The following is an 8,255-nucleotide window of genomic DNA, read 5'->3' on the forward strand; positions in this document are numbered from 1 at the left end:
CATTCTCTCATTTCGTGCGAAGTGCCGCTTGTGGTATGAGTTGAGTCCAATTTGTATCTCAACAAAGTGAACCGGAAGTCGTGGTCACGACTGACGAAACACAAGCAAGGTAAATTAGAACTGGAAGGTTCCAATTGGTATTTAGCCTTAGGGGTCGAAAAGGGCATGGATTACCAGTAATGGTCATCTATGGAACGAACTAGCTAATAAATTGAAATTGTCCATGCATATCAACTTGGAAACTGTGATTGTGTACTTCTTGTTGATGGAATTAACTGTGAATGTAAAGTTGAACTTGTTGAATGTGATGATGTGATTGCGTGTACCTTAAATGTGTATCAGAACCTTATTATGTGCAATATGTTGGCCAATTGGTTTGAATTATGCGAGTTGGAAATACCGGGGTGTATCCTATAGATGTATGGGTGGTGTTGCTAAATTATCTAAAACGACTGGAGGGTAGGCCATGATAATCCTAGTTATGAAAATCATTCTAAAACATGCTAAGTAAAATTGGGGACCTTGGGACAATTTTAGAAGACGAAAAGAACCCAGAAATTAGGGGCATGGGTTCTGGTCCCGTCTGAGTGATGTTTGACGTAATCAAAGACACAACTTCCAAGTCAAGTATCAACGATCGCGTGTAGTAATATAACCCAACCGAATGGGTTGGGGTCGAGTCCCAAAGGAGCGGTTAGTAATCCAGAATCAAATAGAAAAGTAAAATTATGTTCTAATGAATCATAGCTATAAACATTAACGAGTAAAAAACATAATAAATTCAAGAAATGACACGAGTGTCAATTATCAAATTGGGGGTTTGTATATAACTAGTTAAACAAAAATAGCAAAAACAAGGATACGAATAAGGGAGACGGGATTCTTGGGATGTTAAAGGAATATGGGCTCAAACAAACAACCGGGTACATGTTATTGATAGTAAATTGTTGTAAATCTGTAAATAAGCTAGACTTTAGTAGGGGTAAATTCTCTCTCGAGCAACTTACCCCGAATCAAATTGGTTTCTCTCGAACACCGATAAGCCGCAATTACGCCCAGCCTTCATCTTAGCCCATTCACTCTCTTGGGCTGAATGTGTTGGAGAAGGTCTAGGATTCACTCTCTCCAGCTAAACCCACGACGACCCAATAACCGCCGGCTATCGATTCAGTAGTTTTGGTCTTAGGACCTCTCTCTCTCGCAAGCCAAAGTCACGAAGATGAAATAATATTTGCAACTACAATTTCATTAAGTTCATAAACAACTACTGAATGAAATCACATTTAAACAGCAAATTAACTATTAATTAGCAAGACCCAACAGTAAATTCAACCCGTATTCACATAATCACACCCCAAGAATTGGGGTTTTAGCTAGACATGAAAAAGAGATAGAAATCGATACCAATAAGCGTTTTAGTCAAATGGGTACGATAAATAATATCTTTAACCACGTCAAGGATGAATATTCTTCAAGACCCACTTCCAATTTATTGGAATTGAAAACCTTCAAAATCTTCAATGCTCAAGAACAATGTCACACACAAACTCTAAGAACTCAAAATTGAAATATTCTAAAAATCAGTAATTATTCTCTACAACTTGACACTTAGCTACAGATTTAAATGGGTATTTATAGATTTCAAAAAGTTTTGTTGTGAAGGACCATTCGACGCCGTTAGTAGAGATCGCCGATGCGCTCGGCGATCCTCCCTTTGATCTGGTTCATCGCCTTTCAGCTTTTGACTTCAACATCTTCGCGTTTTGGATCATTGGGCGATATGGTGTTGCTTCGCGGAACTGTTCGGCGACGCGCCGATAGGTTCCTTTCATCACCAACTTGATCTATTCCTTAAGGGCTAATCACACTAGAACTTTGGGCGAGGTTAAGGCCATTCGGCGACTCGTGTAATTCATTAGGAGATCCTCATGCCTTCATTTCTTCGTTCTTTTAGCCGCCTTGTTCCTTTTTTGCTTGATAACATCCACGCTTTGTCTCTCAACTCAAATACCTGAAACTTAAGTATTTACATCAGTTTTTGAGATAAAATGTGCATTTGAGGACACTAAATCTATCAAAATATAGCCTTAAATGAGTCCAAATTGTGGACTCATCAACACCCCAACTTAAAAGTTTGCTTGTCCTCAAGTAAAACTCAAGTTCGGCAGTTCAAATAGGATGTCTACAAACAGTACTACACAAGACTCAATCATGAATGTACACACAAGACTCAACTTACTCATGCAAGGATCAATGGTGTACTCGAAGACTCAAGTTGTGACACACCATTATCAAAGATTCTCACGCTTACAATACTTTCTTCAAATGCAACAACTCAACTAAAGTGTTCAAATGCCCTCACATAAAGAATGATTCCATTTTCACACATAATGGTTTAATCATTTAAAGCTCTGGAATCAAATTCAACGCTCACACTCACAAAGAAGAACACAATGCATGCTTTCACCTAGAGGTTTGCCCGTATTTTCCAATTGACAATTACTTCAGCTTACTCAAGATCAAAAAGATCTTTTCAAGGGTTGTAATGAGGCTGAGTGCAAAGGTATGGTCATTTAGGCTCGGTGACTTTTATCCTCATGAAATGTGGTGCTCACAACACTTCATTTCCTCTTCTTTCATCATTTTCTTTAGTGCTCATAAGTCATCCCATTATTCACTCTCCATGGATTGTTCGGAACCCCATTCCTTTTTGCATTTTCATAACCTTATTCCATGACTTTTTCTTTTTCATTCTTTTCTTCTCTTTTTTTTTGTGTATGGATGGGTTCCATTTTTCTCAATACCATGGGTGAAAAGGGACTTTTCTTGTACTTCTTGATTTGCCTTCTCTTTTCACCACACCCCCAACTTAGGATTTTGGCCTAAGTTGGCTATTCAATCACCCACAAATCAAGAGGATTATAGGTAGTGGATTAAGAGTGGTCATGTTTTCATCAAGTTTCTTCCAAAGAAAGGTAAGGATCAAGGGGTGTTGAAAAGAGGATCACACACACTCACAAGGTAGGCCACAAAAGAGGTATATGTCAAATTGGCTCACACTATTCGAAGTTGCCTAAGATCATATTAAGAGATAACCTTACTTAGTCGACCGGACCAACGAGGAAAATTCTAGGTGTCATCATGCACGGTTCACGGTAAGCTCATCACACAAGGCATTAACACCAGAGTCAAAGAAGACTCCACAGTTTCACTAGTGTGCAAGGATCATCACAAGAGAATCAATTTGATATTTGGCTAGTCATAACGAGATGCAAAGAGTTCACATATTGTCTATGTAACTTCATTTGGTCTCATCGTAGCCGCACATTCATGTTCATTCGATTGTGAGCACTATTTAAGTCATTGGTATTGATCAAAACCGAGACTCAAATTTGCCAAAGAACAGCCACATTCCACACGAACAAGAGGTGGCGAACAATTTTTTGGAAGGGTCAAAAATCATTTAGAATTAAAGCATAAGGAGCCACAAGCTCAAACATCCGCGAAAAGCAGTGTATAACACAACACGATGGCTTACAACCCAAATTCACAATCAAAACGCGAGTCACGAATAGCACACAAAGGTGGGTCTCACCCCACCACAAATAAAAATATTTTTCCTAAAATGCAAACAAAATAATATACAAAATTTGAAATAAAGAAACACAGAGGAAGGGTAAGGAGGGGATCCCGTCTACGCAATCGCTTAATCTATCTGGGCATCAGTTCCTGTTGTTGCCTCAGAAGGCGCATCAGTATCAGACCCACTCAGAGCTGTCAACGGTCTATTTGCCAGAAAGGTCTGCACAGCTGCATAGAATCCCCTGGCCCATGAAGGAATATTGGGATCTCGAGGAGTAGTCTCCCTACCATAAATAGGCTTATTGTCCCTTCCTCTCCTACCAGTTGTGGGAGGTTTGGTGACCTTGCTCCTGGATGCGGCATCATTATGAGGTGCAAACCTCTTTGCTTTCCTTCGGAGTGGCATGTTTCTTCCTGCAACCTTGAGTTTGGCCATGTCTGCAACTCATTAAGAAAAAGTTAGAAGATTTCAACAAAGGCACAGAAAATTGGCATTTGGCGACCCACTTGGCGAATTGCCAACAACGTTCGACGAACAAGGGTTAGTCTATTGAAAGTTATAGTGCAAAGAAGACTCGGGAGAATAGATAAAGGGTGAGAGAGAAAATTATCGACGAGTCACCGAGTTCCTTTGGTGACCTCAGGAGTCTCGTCGAAATTTACAAAGCCCAGCGACTTATGAAGAATAAAATTAAGGGCGAGATGGGGACATTAGGCGAAGCGCCAAGTGGTTGGGCGAGCTAGACCCAGCTCTCCAAATGACCCAACGTGCCTATTTTCAACCCAACTTCTCATATTCAACCCCACAACCCCCGAAAACAAAATCAAAGCGTGCACAACTCAAATTAAGACTAGACACATAGCACCCCTCAACATGCAAGCATAACCCCTGAAGATTTAATTCACTATAAGGCACGAAATTTCAAGATTTCAACTCTATAAACTTTTTGGGCAAGTTTGGGAAGCATTAAAGAGTGGGAAGGTTAAGGATTTTGAAAAGTATAACCTCTTGGCGTTAAAACCGTCCAGTTCTCGTCCATTCGGCGACACTTTCCACATGTTAACCTGCACAACCAACACACCGTTATTCCAAACAAAGAAACAAAAAACAAATAAGAAAACGTGGGTTGCCTCCCAAGCAGTGGCTTAGTTAACGTCGCGGCACGACGCAAGTCCACCTTCAAACCTCATTCTTGCAGTTAGCCATAGTGTCACTAGGAAAACCCCCATGTTGTCTTGGGTTGAGATGAGATGATATATGACCCATTTGGGTCTCCAACTTCTTGATCGACCCTGAATGGGAGGTGACGGTCTGGCAAAGGGTACACACATCTTCTTTCATTTCTTTTAAAAAAATTTCTGACCTTTCAACTTTTATGAGGATACGAGAGAGCATATCCTCAGACCTACCACCTTTCGAATCCTTTGGCTTTTGGCGCTCATGGGAAGGAACATACCTATCCTTCTCCCCATCCTTCCAATTCGGATTACGGTCCTTCCATTCACGATCTCGATCCTTCCAACCTTCATCCTTAGCCCAACCTTGGTTACCACCCTGCCTCGAGTAGTTTGAACGATAGCCACCTCCTTGGTTGGCTAGGAAATTTACCTCTTCATTATACAAGGCTTCAAACTTGGACTCATCCGGATTAGCACACCCGACACCCACGGCATTGACACTATGAGCACCAGCTCCCATGACATTTTTAGACAAAATATCAAGTTGTGTCATGATCTTTGCCATGGTTTGGTTCCTCTCTTGGTCCTTTTCCATTTGTTCCTTGGTCAGTTCGAATGTGAGAGGGGAGACCTAGTTTTCACGGGTATACCATGCCCTGTTTATGGTAGTCATGCTATCCAAGAGCTGAGCCGCTATCACATAAGGTTGTTGCATCAAACCTCCCAGAGAAAGTTGGTTAGAAACACCCTTATTTACCGAGTCAAGACTTCGGTAAAAATACTGCAGCAACACGTTATCAGGCAAGCCATGAGTTGGGTATTGAAGAACCAACTTCTTGTATCGCAGCCAAGTTTCATGTATTGGCTCACCTTCTATGAATGTTATCCCGAGGAGTCATCATCTTCGAAGGAGGGAAAAATCACACTTGAAATGTGGTAACCAACTCCTCCCACAAAGTGATTGATTCACGTGGCACTTCATCCAGCCACTTGCACACCTCTCCCATCAAAGATAACGGGAATAACCTCAACCGGAGCGAATCTTGGGAGATTTTTATTTAAAGAGAACGATCCACATACATCCATGAAGTTTCTAATATGCTCATGAGGGTCTTCATGAATCAAACCACTTAAAAGCCCCTTTAGTTGCAAGAGTTGCAACATAGTACTCGTGATGTGAAATACCGCATTCCCTTCGGCTGGAGGTAAGCGAATGGCACCAATACCGCCCATGAGATAGGGGTCATTAGCATGAGGCCCGTTGACATCATTGAGGTTTCCGATGTCATCTTGATGGCCTACTTGGCTGCCATTGCTGCCGTTTACGCTCATACTTCCTGTTTTTAACACAATCAAGCAAAAACAAAACTAAAAATTAATGAAGTATCACTACAACTAATAAGAACAAAAAATTCTACTAAACTAAAGATTCTCAACCAACACCACTCCCCGGCAGCGGCGCCATTTTGATGTTTGACGTAATCAAAGACACAACTTCCAATTCAAGTGTCAACGATAGCATGTAGTAATATAACCCAACCGAATTGGTTGGGGTCGAGTCCTAAAGAAGCGGTTAGTGGTCGAGAATCAATTTGAAAAGTAAAATTATGTTCTAATCAATCATAGCTATAAACATTAATGAGTAAAAAACATAATAAATTCAAGAAATGACACGAGTGTCAATTATCAAAAGGGGGGTTTGTATATAACTAGTTAAACAAAAATAGCGAAAACAAGGATACGAATTAGGGAGATGGGATTCTTGAGATGTGAAAGGAATATGGGCTCAAACAAACAATCGGGTGCATGCAATTGATAGTAAATCGCTGTAAATTTGTAACTAAGCTAAACTTTAGTGGGGGTAAATTCTCTCTCGAGAAACTTACCCCAAATCAAATGAGTTTCTCTCGAACACTGATAAGTCGTAATTACGCCTAGTCTTCGCCTTATCCCATTCACTCTCTAGAGCTGAATGTGTAAGAGAAGGTCTATGATTCACTCTGTCGAGCTGAACCCACGACGACACAATAACCTGTCACGACCCGAGTCTAGACCCCTAATGCGACACGGCATACTTTACCCCGAAGGAGTCTAATACATGCCTCTTAGCATTCATAACATTCGATACATAGAAATAGTGCAGAATTTAAAACTTATTTAAATCCAACAATCAAAAACTCATTTATAAAGCAGCGGAATACTAAAGCCTCACATGGCCATCTTAGATAAAACTTTAACAAGATAGGGTCACGGCCCTTTACAATTGAAGTCTTAACAATAGTCTCAAAATATGGAAGAACTAGAAACAATAAAAGTCCTTGTCCTCCATCTATGAGGACATACCAAAAGATGTCTTGGAAGAACTCTATTCCAAGCTTCAACTAGGGAGAATCAATCACTTACCGGAACCTACACTTTGGTAAAATGGTAGAAGAATGGGGTTAGCACAATTAAGTATTAAGTATGATGACCATGCAAATACATGCTTAAAGGGGACATTTGATTTGAAAGTCGTGCTTTTATGCCATTTTGGTAAAACTTCGAGAATATGAGTAAAAGAGGCATAATATAAGTCACAACCAACAAACAAGTCACATTTTCACATTTGAACAAGATGAACATATAAACATATACCTTTACCTTAAGCCTTCACCTCAAGTAAATCTCAAGCTATACCTTGTGCAATGTATTAATAGATCACAATAAACACAGTAATTAAACACCTCCACCTTTCAAGTGGATCAACATCTCTAGCACAATTTTACTACAACAAGTAATTAGATCAAACCTGCCCTTTCAAGACTATGATCACAAATCCTCAATTCACCAAAAATTCACCATAATTAGGCATAGATTATGATACAATTTATAAATCTAAATCAATCTAGGCATAAATCCATCAACATTCATTCATAATCAACAAACCCACTTCATAAGGCACAATTTAGGAATGGAGAGATATCATGGGTTCATAGAGTATTTTCGTCTTAAATCATCAATTAAACATCAATACAATCATAATTTATCATTTGAAAACGTTTGATGAAAGAACCCATGACATTGAGTAAAACCCTTGGTTTTTCATGAACTTGAAAAATTTGAAAACTTCTTTGAAATTGACTTTAGGGTGAAAGCTAACCATAGATGAAGGATCACCATACCTTATACTTGAAGAATCCCACGAAAATCTACCCAATTAGCCTTCCTCTTCAAGCCCTAAGTCTTGTTCTTCTCTTGGTCTTCAATGGAGTTCTAGAGAGAAGATATTTTGAGAGGGAGGGGTTTTGATTTGGGGAATTTAAAGAATGGAATCAAAAATAGTATTTTAATGTTTTAATACTCTTAAAATATCTTAATATATTTAAAATAACCGTCCATACACTAATTAGGACTTGGGGAGAATTTACCAACTCACCCCTAGTTTGGCCGCACCACTTGACAACAAACAGGTGTGATCTACGGACCCCCCATCCACGGACCGTGGATGGGTTGAC

This window comes from Solanum tuberosum, unplaced genomic scaffold (assembly GCF_000226075.1).
Source record: "Solanum tuberosum cultivar DM 1-3 516 R44 unplaced genomic scaffold, SolTub_3.0 scf00308, whole genome shotgun sequence".
Taxonomy (NCBI): Eukaryota; Viridiplantae; Streptophyta; class Magnoliopsida; order Solanales; family Solanaceae; genus Solanum; species Solanum tuberosum.